The following is a 12,935-nucleotide window of genomic DNA, read 5'->3' as shown; positions in this document are numbered from 1 at the left end:
AGGGTTTATCTTTATTTTGTCACTGAAATGTCATGGAGCCTTGCATTAGGCACTTGATTTTACCACATTGATTTCCCATTAGGAACTGCTTTAAGAATTCTAGGTGTGAAAGCAAATCACCATATTATATGCAAAGAAGCACTAGCATGAAGTACAAATCTTTTCTTTTGAAATAATAGCTGAGTCTCTGTAATTGCCTGAATGTTGTTACTGGCAGTGTGAAATTTCTGTCTGTTTTAGTAATATTGACCTTTTTTTTTTTTTTTTCCTTCCTTCAGTTTTTAGTATTTTCTTCAGACAGAGAGAATCACAATCCCATTGCATACAATCTGAAGAGACTAATAATAAGTCTGCAGGTGCATTATGTGGACACATCAGAGAAGTGACAGGCTGCATTGTAAGCAGGATTTTTTTCCCCAGACATCTGGTTATGAAGCCTAATGCTGCATGCCTGCAGATACATTAATTAGACTGTGGAATGCAGAAGACGAAAATGAGCTCAGGTTCTGAGCTCAAGCAAAAACACATTTCAATTTTATGTTTTTAGTAGGGCATCCTGAATCATCATTTTGACTGATGCCTTGTTTTAAAATAAGGGAGCACATAGGCAAAAAAAGGAAAGGGATGAAAAAAGCAATGGAATTCAGTTGCTCAGCCTGGTTGAGAAGGACCATTGAAACATGGGCATGGAAGGAACACAAGATATTACCTAGCTATCCTGCTATGCTGAAACCATGCATGCATTCAGGCTAGTGCAGGTTTGCACTGCTGTAAAAAACTTGGTCTAGAAGAAAGCTAATTGCACAGTAATAAAAACAGTGTTTTCCAGACAGATCACATTGCTGCAAAATTGATATACAAAGTAGAGCAAATCAGGATGATTGGCTGGGATTGAAAAAAGCAGGAACACCTGGTGGTTGTGCAGAAATCAGTGGCAAGATTACACACTATGCACATATAAACTATATAAAGCTAGATTTAAGACGAGTAGAGAAGAGAAGAGAGGAGAAGGGAAGGGAAGGGAAGGGAAGGGAAGGGAAGGGAAGGGAAGGGAAGGGAAGGGAAGGGAAGGGAAGGGAAGGGAAGGGAAGGGAAGGGAAGGGAAGGGAAGGGAAGGGAAGGGAAGGGAAGGGAAGGGAAGGGAAGGGAAGGGAAGGGAAGGGAAGGGAAGGGAAGGGAAGGGAAGGGAAGGGAAGGGAAGGGAAGGGAAGGGAAGGGAAGGAAAGGAAAGGAAAGGAAAGGAAAGGAAAGGAAAGGAAAGGAAAGGAAAGGAAAGGAAAGGAAAGGAAAGGAAAGGAAAGGAAAGGAAAGGAAAGGAAAGGAAAGGAAAGGAAAGGAAAGGAAAGGAAAGGAAAGGAAAGGACAACTCTTGCACTTTTGCACTCCTCAAGCCCCAACTATTCATTTCTTCCAGCAGAGGGAAGTTGGGACTTTCCATAGTATCTTTGGTGGTTTAAGGCTGTAGTTTCACATCCATGTATAAAACAGTAAAGTACACTTCACACACGATTAGGTTTATGGAGTCTCTTTCCTTACGAGTTTTAACTCGTTCTTAGGCACGAGCTCTCATAAGTGCTAGAGCCCATGCAACGTTAAGCTTGCGAAAATTGGAAAATTCTGTGCCTGGAAGGATGCACTGAAGTTTTACATGAGCAATTCAACTTCATACTGGTAGGATAGAAAGACTGGATTTACGCAGTAAAGAAAATTAACTCTTGCTTGGCAGTTGGGGTCACATTACAGTTCCTCTTGAGCTGCCAGAAATTTAAGAGATGAAAAAGCAAATTCACTATCTTTACTATAGATGCCTAGCACTGATTAGAAATCATTAAAATTAAAAATTCAAAAGGTGATACAATTTTATTTGTGATGCAGTAGTGATCATGTGGGCTTTGAGTTTTTTTTATTGATTCTAGAGTAGTTTTCAAAACAGCAAGACAGTTTCTGCCACAATAAGCACCCATGTGGTTTTATCATTTGACTTGTCAAACTAGTAGGAATATAGAGTCCACAACATATTGCTATAGCATCAGTTGGAAATAAGTTACAAAACTAAAGGAGAATCCAGCACTGGGATAATATACAGCTCAGCTGTTTTAGTCTACAGCCACTGAATGAGGTTGTGCTCTCAATAAGAAAATAAATGATGTTAAAGCAAGCGTACAATAATGAATCAATGTTGTTTAGCTGGATTGCGGAGATAGACATGTCACTTTCATTAAGTAACAGATAACATCCTGTGATTTGTGTATCTCTCTGACAGGCTGTGTAAAACTGAGATCCTTGTATCAGTGAGAGCTTGGTTTGAACAAGCTGTGATGCCCTGTCATCTACAGATGTCCAGTCATCTGTTGCATTTGGCATGGAAAATACAGTGTTTGCAAACATTACAAGGCACCCTAGGAGAAGAGCACTGGCCCTGACTGAACTCCTGACTGGGAGTAAGTAAATAAGTTGGTGCTTGAATTTATTTCAGTGTAGACTATTGCACAAAGCTTTTGCTAGAAGTAGCACAGGATTCTTTCTTTTTATGTTTAATTTGAAAGGCAGTTCCCCAGTCAGAACTGTGATCAGGTCTTTGGTGAATTATGTGTAGAGCATGTGCTGGGGTGTAGTTGTATCTACATCATGTGTAACAGATGCCATGGGTACACATCAAACTTTAAACATTTAAAAATTATCTACTTTCCATGATTCATGTTACTATGCTAGGTGTATTTGACTTTCCTAGACTCAAAGACATTGTTCGGGCGCAGTTACAGAGCTGACTTAGTAAAATCTAAATTTGCACAGACACTGAAAACAGCTGGTCTGGTTTGGTCTCATCTCTTTTTCCAGTCAAGGGTAAATGTTCCCACTGTCCTCTTTGTGCTTGTATTAACACCTGTGTGATGATGAAACCTAGTTGTATACCAGATCAGGCTCATCTCTCTGAAAATCCATTTCTTTTCTTTTGAATTGCCATGCAAGCAAACCTAAGTTTAAGAATGATGTACAAAAGCAAGTATATATCATTATCTCATATTAAGGTTTAGAATGATAAAGTAGGTCATAACCCAACACATTTTAAGAAAGAAGATGTATACTTAGGGAAATAGTCAAGTCTGAAGAATGCCAAAACCTGGCTTTAACAGGAAGTTTGCTTCAAGACATTATGAAGACAAAGACAGGAGAAACTACAGCAACCACTTCTTCCTCAGTTTCACTTCTTCTGTTGAGTTTTACTTCTCTTCTTGGTGGAGATGGACATGTACTAATGAAAATCTGTGGCAACATGCTGTTTTTAAAAGTTGTAGTTTTTCCATGGCCATGCTTGCTGCTGGCAATCTTAAAGGATCTTTAAGCAAAGCAAATCTTGTCCTTTCCTCCAAGGCTTATGAAAATGGCTTAGCACTACTCTCTTAGGACAGGCAGGTTTGGGGAATATTTTAAAATCTTTGGTACGAATGCATTAGCTTTTATCCACTAAAGAGAAGTAGACTGCAAAATAGACTTCACAGCTGTCATGAATGGTTTTCTTGAAATTTGGATAGCAAAACGGACCAGGACTGCCAACGCTGAGAAAGACTTTCTGATGACAAATTGCATTTCCTTCATGATAAGGAATGGCTGAACAGACTTAGTCCAGAAGTCTGATGTTTGATGGACACTCCTGAACATCAGACAAGCTGTACTGTTCATGCAATAGTAATATTCATGAGAAAAATGATATCGGGAAGCTAATGAGGGCAATTTAAAATTCATTTGCTTATTTGTAAGAGTCTGAAGATTTTCATATTAAAACTGAAAATATTTGAATTTGTTCAAGTTTTGAATTTAAAACATCACATATATATTTTTCTGCACCTTACCCAGCTATTTGCTTGGATAGACAGCATTTTTATAAGCCCTGACATACAAACTTTTGAGATTTATGATATTCCTGTACTTCAAGGATTTCTTCCACTTGTAACAGAAAATTAAAGTACAGAGTTTTTTTAGAATGTATTTTCCACTCCATTATTTCCTGTCTCATTTTCTCGTGAAAAATGCTCACCGATTTTAAAGGCATCTGCCCTACTGATGTGGGAAGTGTTTCTGTACCATTCTGCATACGGGGAGTGCTTACTAGTCTTGAAGAAAATACATAACTTTAAAAATTATCATGTGCTCTCAAGATACATTAATGTACACTCTTAAATGGGATGGCAACATTCAATTTCAAATTTGACTTTGGAATCTTGCTGTGGAGAGACTCGCTGTGGAGTTATCAGAAACTGGTCTTCTTCCAAAGATGGGTAAAAAGTTCTCTCAAGTTGTATCTAAGGTCAGTGCTCACAGTTTTGGTGCACGCTTTCCCAGGTAAAAGGTGGGATGATTCCAATGTCAGAATTTGTATCAAGAGATGGCAGCAGGGGCATTCTGATGCTCTTGGTCTACAGTAATGTCTTCAGAGGACATTGCTCCATAAGCAAAAGCAGTTTCTGTAGGACTTTATGTAAACTGAAGGCCTTTGTGGGGACGTGCAAGTTTCCTCAGAAGTTATATTCCTCATAAATCTTCCTGATGAGTTCTCTACCTATACAGTTTTATGTAGTCAGTTAGAACCAATGGCCATCAAACATCTGCTTATTCATGTGTTTCCAGTAAGAAACTGTTTGCTTTTCACATGTTATCTTGGCTGTACCTATATATTCTCAGCACCACAACATATTTAAGTATTCAAGTATTTAGAGGGGACATACGAGAAGGCTGAAGAGTGACTATTTATCAGGAAGTGTAGTGATAGAACAAGGGATAATGAATTTAAATTAAGAGGGTGTAGGTTTAGATTAGATTTAAGTAAGAAATTCTTCACTCAGAAGGTGGTGAAGCACTGGCACAGGTTGCCCAGAGAAGCTGTGGATGCCCCATCCCTGCAAGTGTTAAGGCCAGGCTGGATGGAGCTTTGGGCAACCTGGTTTGGTGGGAGGTGACCCCACCCATGGCAGGGGGGTTGGAATTGGATGGTCTTTGAGTTCCCTTCCAACCCAAACCATTCTGTGATTCAGTGGTTCTATGGATATACAAAGCCAGCGTGATACCTTTGATAGCATGATAGGTGCATCACAGAAGATGACTGCAGCCATGAATTAATGAACCCTAGGCAGCAGCTTCACTCAAAACTCAGAAAATAAGGCTGGAGGCAAGAGGCAGGATCTGCTATCTGCTATATCACATCTGCTACTGACATATTTCTGCCCAAGCTGATCCACCATGAAAATGTGGTTTAGGTTCCTTGTTCATCATTGTAAAGAATTACAATGAGAAACTACAGGGGGGTTGGAGGGCTTGGGAATGTGACAGAAGGCAGATGTCTGCACAAAAAGTTGTGAAAACCTACTGACACAGATAGGTCTTGTCCTCACTACAAAAGTGATTATGTTACAGGTTTGAATGCAGTATTTCACTGCTCTTTTAAGTGTAGGTTGCTGGATTTTATTTATTTATTTATTTATTTATTTATTTATTTATTGGAAAGCATCTGCAGCTCTAGAGCTGTATAAATGTTCACATCTCCATCATCAAATCAGGATCTAAGTGATCTAAGTTTTCGTGATTTACTAGTAATATGAAATTAAATGGCAATCAATGAAGTATGCATTCAGTATCAATATCAGCAATATATAAACCACTACTGAAGTCTAGCAAAACATTAGTGTACACTTACAGATTTTTTTGTGTGTCATTCTGTAATCCTCAGAAGTTAAATATCATTCACAAAAGCTGTCCCCCAATCAAACGGGTGACTGGACTGGTGGGTCACACAAGCTCGTGTCACCTCTTCTGAGTTCTGCTGTGGGTGGCAGGGTGCTCCATCTGCCCCTGCACCTGTGCTGCCCCTAAAGCCCACTGGCCCATGTGTTACTGAGGAAGTCTCCTTTAAGGTCCCATAGGCACATCCCAAAAGGGGTAGGAGGCTGTTGCTACAAACCAGATCATATCTTTTTGGTGCTGTGATTGTGTTTTGTACATGTAATCCATCAGCTCAGATACTTGAAAAGAATATGAGTGGCACTAGTATGTTTGGTGCCTGAAATAGCACCAGCTGGAGCGTGATCACAGCTTTATGGAGCTATGAACATTGAGCTAGTCTGCAGCCAAGCTGTTTAAGTAGGTTTGTCTCACTGCCAGCTCATTTTAATCTCATAAACATAAAAATTGTTTGCTGTTATTAAGACATTTACAGGTATTGAAGAACTAGATATTTTTTTTTCCTCTGAAAAAAAATTATTGTGGCACCCCAAATTCACATGTTGTTAGAGCAGCTTCCTCACCTCTCTCTGGCTTATCCACCTGTATGAGACAAAAGGTATCTCAGCTGGATTTTATGGAGAGCTTTAAATGCACTTTTATGAGCTCATAGGTGTGTCGGCTTCTGTGCTCCCCCTGTAGAACCAAACAAAATTACTTTAGCTATTTTTCTATAGCTCCAAGTCTGAAGAAATACATTGCCCTCCACTTAGACAGGACATACTCAAGGTACATAACCAACTCTTCCCAGACACATAGCACCTACCTCCAACCAAAAGCCCTGGGAGTAATTTGCAAGCAGAAAATGGCAGTAGCTGTTCATTGAGGGATAGCTAGTTATTCAGCTAGACACCAAGGCAGTGAACTGGCACCTTAGGCACACTTGCTCTCATGGTGAGATACTTGATTATCCATCAGCACTGTCCTCATAATGGTTTGCTGCCTTCATTGCCTGTAGCTTCAGAACAGGTACTGAAGTTCTAAGAGCTGTTTGTGACTCAGGAGTCAGTCCTGCAAACAATTGGACTAGGCAGCCGAGGGAAATGATGGTGTCTGAGGATCACAGCAGTTGCCAAGTCTCATATCCTTTCCGTATGGGAAAGTACTTAAAATCCAGATGCAGCCCAGCACTTCGTCGTCAGCTGGAAGGAGCCACATGTGAGATTGTGTCTTTCAGCAGTGGTGAGTGTGAGCCATGTATGTAACCACATGAATAAGTAGCTGCTGGCTGCATAGCTTTTAGGAGTGTTGATGAACAGATTTCTTCAAGCAACCCTACAGCTAACTAGCAGCCACACCAAACACATTTAACAAGCCTTCTGAGCTACTTGTTAGAAATTCTGGTCAGTATATGTCAGTTTAATAGCGCAAATAGGATATCATACTTAAAATGATTGCAGATACTTTCTCATCTCCTACAGCTAAGGCAAACTGTGTCGTGTTATCCAGGCAAATCTTGGACTGCTTATAGTATCAGTAAGACCTGCAGGAATAAACCTACGTTGAACATACTCCTCTCATTTTGCGCTGCCTTTTTTTTTTTTTTTTTTTTTTTTTCTTTCACTGCATTTGGTTTTACCTCCACTGGAATCAGTGGTGAAAGTTTTCTTTTGATTTCCAGGAGAGAAAAAGTAAGCCTTGAGGCAGAGCAAGACATTATTTACTGCAGCACTCAATGACAGCTTTATTTTAGAACGACAGTGTGGGCACAATTCAACACTGCCTTGTAACGTGTATGATTATTTTCACTGGCAAAAAGATTTGGTAGCTCTCTGCACCTCCTTCATTTGATCCTCTGCTGCATAGGAAGCTTGCTAACAGAATCGTGCTTTGCATCTGTGGCATTCTGTCTTGACTTCAATATTTGTTTTCTCTATTTTTCTATCTTTTGGCCTTGATTATCTTGTTTGGTATGTTCAAATATTAGAGAGCAGGTCTTTCTGGATGGTACTGAAAAACTGTGTTGTAATTCATCAAATATTTGTTTTAGTGTTCAGCTATACTTGTATTAGTTTATGGCAGGCTTCAGTCTCACAGAAGCTTCTCTCTACATAACCTAGTAATGCATTTTTATTAGATATTTTGTCCCTTTTTTCACATCTTACTGTCATCAGCATTACAGAGAAAACATGTTTGGTAATGGGGTTTTAAGAACTGGTGGTGTTGGCACCAATGTCCTCCTTTATTGTTTCACACACACCCTCTCACACTCACTTCCCAAAGTCACTTTCAGCCTTGACTTCCCATCCCACTGGGCAGACTGGAGCTGGTCCTGGGGAGCTGTGAAGGAGTTGTTGACTTTGTGCCTTCCATTTGCTTGCAGTTGCTGATCTTGGGTGTCACTGGCCAAGACTCCAAGCGTCTCCTAGGATTCCGTAGCTGCATTTCTGGGGATCTTCCCCCATTTCCAGGAACTCTTCCAATTTTACAGATCTGCATTTCTCCAATTAAATATTATGTCTGCAGAAACACAACATGCTCTGTCTCTTAATTGAGGGTTCTGCCTGATGTACGGCATGTGTCTTTTTATTCACTGGAGGATTCAGTACACGTCTCCTCTGATTAGTGCAGGTCTTACTACATTTTACAATGAGCCCATAGGGGTTGTAGCTAACAAGTACCAGTCCTGTGCTTGACAATTCAGCAGCTTAGTCTTGAACATCCACTCCTCCTGCCACTACAGTTACTGCCTGCCTGTTGATGTTAACAGTCTAAGTTATTTCTCATCCAACATGTTTACTTGTATCAACATTTAAAAGGTCTAAAACCACAAACTATTGTATGCTCTGCTTGCAATTTTTCCTGTCTTCTTAATGAATAGACTTATTCTTAGTTTCTTATCCATGTTTCAGGTAACACGCTATTCATTTTCCACTGGGGACTTAAGTTCCTATCAGGCATTTTAAAAGTAAATGCTGCTTTGCTGTGCGGTTTGACATGGGTGGGCTAGCCTAATAATATGAAGGGGAAATTCAAATTGTAATTGCTCAGCAAAGGTAATTTGTGAGCAAGGCATGGAGGGCAAAAAAGCCTGGCTGCAGAAGGGGTTAAACTGGGGGAGCAGGGATGCCAGAGACAGAAGGACTCAATGGCAGGGACCAGGGTTTCCCTTGCTGAGGAGATAAGACAGGGTTGGGGCTTTGTCTTGTAGCAGTGGTGCAATGGACCACTCAGGGTAGCGGCACTGGGGATGAACGCGGCAGGTGGCTGAGGTGCCCTGTGCCAATGCTCATGGGATTGATGATGGGGCAAGCATGTGTAAGGGGCCTGGGCATGACACATCTCTGCAGACTCCTCATAGGACTCCTCATAGTACAATGCATTGTTCATTAAACCTCTTCGTATTTAAGCACAGATGTGTGTTTAATTCATCTCAATGGGTACAATAATAATGTTCCAACAATGTCTTCACCTCATTGCAAAAATCAGTGGCTTCTGAGAAAGCTCTGAACTTCTAGAGACTGGTTATAGGCATGAAGTACCACATCCAATATAAGAAATGCTTGGGGTTTGGAAGTACAAGGCAATACTTAGAGGCAAGGGAGAACATTTAACAGTCTGTTTCCTGTTCACAAGCAAGAAGAAACACAACTGAAAAATCAGGTCTCTCTTCACACTTTCTGTTTTGCCAGAGCTGTAGAACCTCAGGAGGGAGCTTTGTCTGACTAGGTAGCATGGATAATATCTGAAAACTGCAGTGCAACCAAGGAGCATTAAAAGGGTGGCTTAAAAATACAGACCTAAGAGTAGGAAAGATGTGAGCTCCTGGAAGTGCTCTGGCACTTGCCAGCAAAAATATATCTGTATCTATAACATCTATATCTATATCATCTATATCTACATGTATATCTATATCTGTATCATCTATATCTAATCTATATCTATATCTATATCTATATCTATATCATCTATATCTATATCTATATCTGTATCTATATCTTTATCTTTTGTCCCTAACTGAAAAGCCACTTCTCTTTGCCACTTTGTGACAAGAATTTATGATTTCTCTGTCATTTAGCATCATAGAAGGTTGTCCAATATGTCTGAAATTTTCAAGCAAGCTGTAGAGCCTGTACACTTTCCCTGGTAGGGTTAGTAATTGTTTTCTTTCCAATATGCGAGTCAAAGGTGCTGGTATGCTGGCCAGAAATAACCACTAGAAATATGAGATATTAGATCATGAGAAATTAAACTGCAGGTGCAGATGAAGAAACTAACCCCAGAGAAGTAGTAAGCATATATGGAGTCACCGTTATTGTCACAATGATGATTTAGTAAAAGTACTGGAAAAAGTGTTGGATGAGGAACAGTCAGCATTTATTTTACCAACACCAGTTCATTTTTGTCAAGATTTATTAATGGCAGAGGCAGCAAACTGGTATTGGGTGCAAAGATTAAAAAGCTCATTTCCATCTGTTATTCAAACTCAGTCAGCATGTTAGATCAGAAGTTCTGCCTTTAAAAATAAATAGTTTTTTCAGAGACCTTGGAAACTATGTAGCTGTTTACAAACAGTAGATATATGCAATCCATCAGTCATCGTGGCTATTGAAACAAGACAAGAGAATTGCCATGGGTTTTGCCCTGTTAGAATAATGCCCTTTACAGGAAGCACAAGGCCAAATCTGCACTTCTCGTGATAGCCAAATACTTGAGAAAGATACCTTTTCAGATGTTTACTGTGTTCAATCAGTACATTTAAATAGAGTAGCAAGGAACAAGCTTCTCTCTTATTAAAATAAATATTTGAGATCAGAATCTGTAGCAGGAGTTAACAGTCTCTGCAAACAACATGCCTCTTGCTAATGAGCTCAGTGCAGCTCTGCTGCTGTGAGGTACATCAGGGAGACAGGTAGGTGACGGCTTTGTATGGAGGTTAGCAGCTGGCACCCATGGGTGTCCTTCAAGGCTGGGGGCACTTGAGTGCACTTTGGGTCCTGCTGCGGTGCAGCTGAAGGAGCGGGGAGTGGTTTGTTTTCACCTGTTGGTTACAGCATGCTTTTCACCTCAGGACAAACAAAAAAAATGCATTATTTCAGATTCTCTTTGCTAGCAAGTGCCAGAGCACTTCCAGGAGCTCACATCTTTCCTAACTGCTCAAAGACCTGTACAATAAGTGGACACTTTTTAATTGCAGTGCCTTTTTTGAATACACAGAAGCCAAGATACTTGCCTGATCAAAGGTTTGTTCAGTAACATTGCCACTCTCAGTTGCTTGAAACTGCACAATTACAGTGCAGATGCCATAGGAGTTTGAGTGCAGCACAACAAAAATACTGCAAAGAACTGGCATCTCTGCCACAGCAGTTCACGTGTGAATCAAATGCTTGGCACAGACTGGTGCTGTTATGTAAAGTTCACTTGCATTTTAACAGCTCTTACACACTTCCAATGAATATAGCAGGAAGGTCATTTAGGAGAAACACAGCGGTTTCATTTGATATCCCCTTTACTGTGCAGGTGGCATCCACCCCAATCAAGGCACACTGTGATTTGATGTGGGGATGGTGGAGCAGGTACAGCTCTGCTGACATTCAGGGTGCTCAGCAAAAGGCCAGGTGTGGTCCATCTGCTGTCATCTACTACTCCACTGCTGTGGGGTTTTGTGGGGCTAGCAGTATTTTGCCATGGCTAGGAGTCAAACACCAGCAACCACTGCCACTGAACATTGTCACCAACATAAAGACACGTGTTGACAGTGACCAACGTATGTGCTTTCATTGTGAAATGCCATTTCAATCAGTTTTGAGGCATGCCTATTACTCAACCTCTTCCAAAGAGAAAGGTTTAGTTTCCAGAGCGTATTTCAGAATGTAAGTTCAAAATAAAGACTGAAAAACTTCACTGTTTCAGCTCTCTCTAGCATACCTGACAGGGAATAGACAGAGTTTAAATTAGTTCGTTCAAGAATCCAGGAATTGCTCCAACACAATGCCATTTAGAAAATTGTCAAATAAAGCCAGGTAGGTCCCCCTAGACAAGTTTTCCAGGGTGTTATAGCTACAGTTACATCTGACCGCATCTTTGGGGATGGAACTGAACTCACCAGCTGATGGATTAGCTGCTTACCACCTTCAGAAGTAACTGAGTTTTGTGTGCTATTGATGTGAAGTTTGCCCTATTTGAGGTCGCACGATGAGGGGTGATATATCCTGTAACTAGTGTCCTTGACCACCCTGACTCTGAAGACCCTTGATCCATAAGTACTATAACCATATTATGAGATCCTGACTATGAATCCAACCTTGATATGTTTATCTGAGAAAACTATCTTGTACAAGCAGGACATGTGTGAAAGTCAATTACGTTATTTTGTTGATGGAAGAAACAATAAAAATTGTGGACAATGCTAAAGGTGCAGAACACAAGTAAGACAGGAAGCCGCACCATACTGTTACCTACATTTTGTAATTGCTGTGCTTTCTCAGAGATTGTAAAGGAGGTCAGTCACATGAAGCTTAATGTCATCCTGCAGTGATTAATTACGGCCATGTCTAATCTCAGTCAAGAGCCGGTAATGAGCCACTTGCATTTTCCCATTCAAATATTTCTGTTGAGCATTTTGTCAGTGTGCAAATTATGCTAAATACTATGCTCAACAGATGAAGGTACTTCACTCTGCAAAAGCATCACCCTTAGCCACCCAGGTGGGAGGAAGAAGTTTTACTTTGCGTCAAGGAATTGAGAAGTTGCATAAAGAGAGTGGAGACTGTGTGTTCCCGTCACAGGACACTTCTGTGCCTTGAGGAATGAGCTGAGCTGGCTGCTCAGAGCAAGTAGCTCCATCAGAAAGTTTTCTCTGATGAATGCAGCCTGAAGCAAGGGACCTGAGCATGACTGTGATGTAAACACATCCAGTGTTCAATCGAAATACCTCCTGCCCCAACTCTGCTTACTTTATTAAAAGCATTTGTAATGATGCTGTGTTAGGTGTTATAATGCTGGTGTTTTTTTTTTTTTTTTAATTTATTTTTTTATTAAAAAATATATGTATTTATATTTCTTTTTACTTCAAGCTGGCTTGTTTTTAGGTTGATTTTAAACTAGCTTTGTAAGAAGTGAAGCATTTTCTTATATGGGGGAGTGGTGTGTTGCATCTGTAAACTGAAGATGTGGCATCCTAGCAATGTGCACAAGCCCCAGCATATGTAGCAGGCAGCAGA

Source organism: Aythya ferina (assembly GCF_964211825.1).
Source record: "Aythya ferina genome assembly, chromosome: Z".
In the NCBI taxonomy this organism is placed as follows: domain Eukaryota; kingdom Metazoa; phylum Chordata; class Aves; order Anseriformes; family Anatidae; genus Aythya; species Aythya ferina.
The sequence above is the reverse complement of the archived record's forward strand: the minus strand, read 5'-3'. Positions refer to the sequence as shown.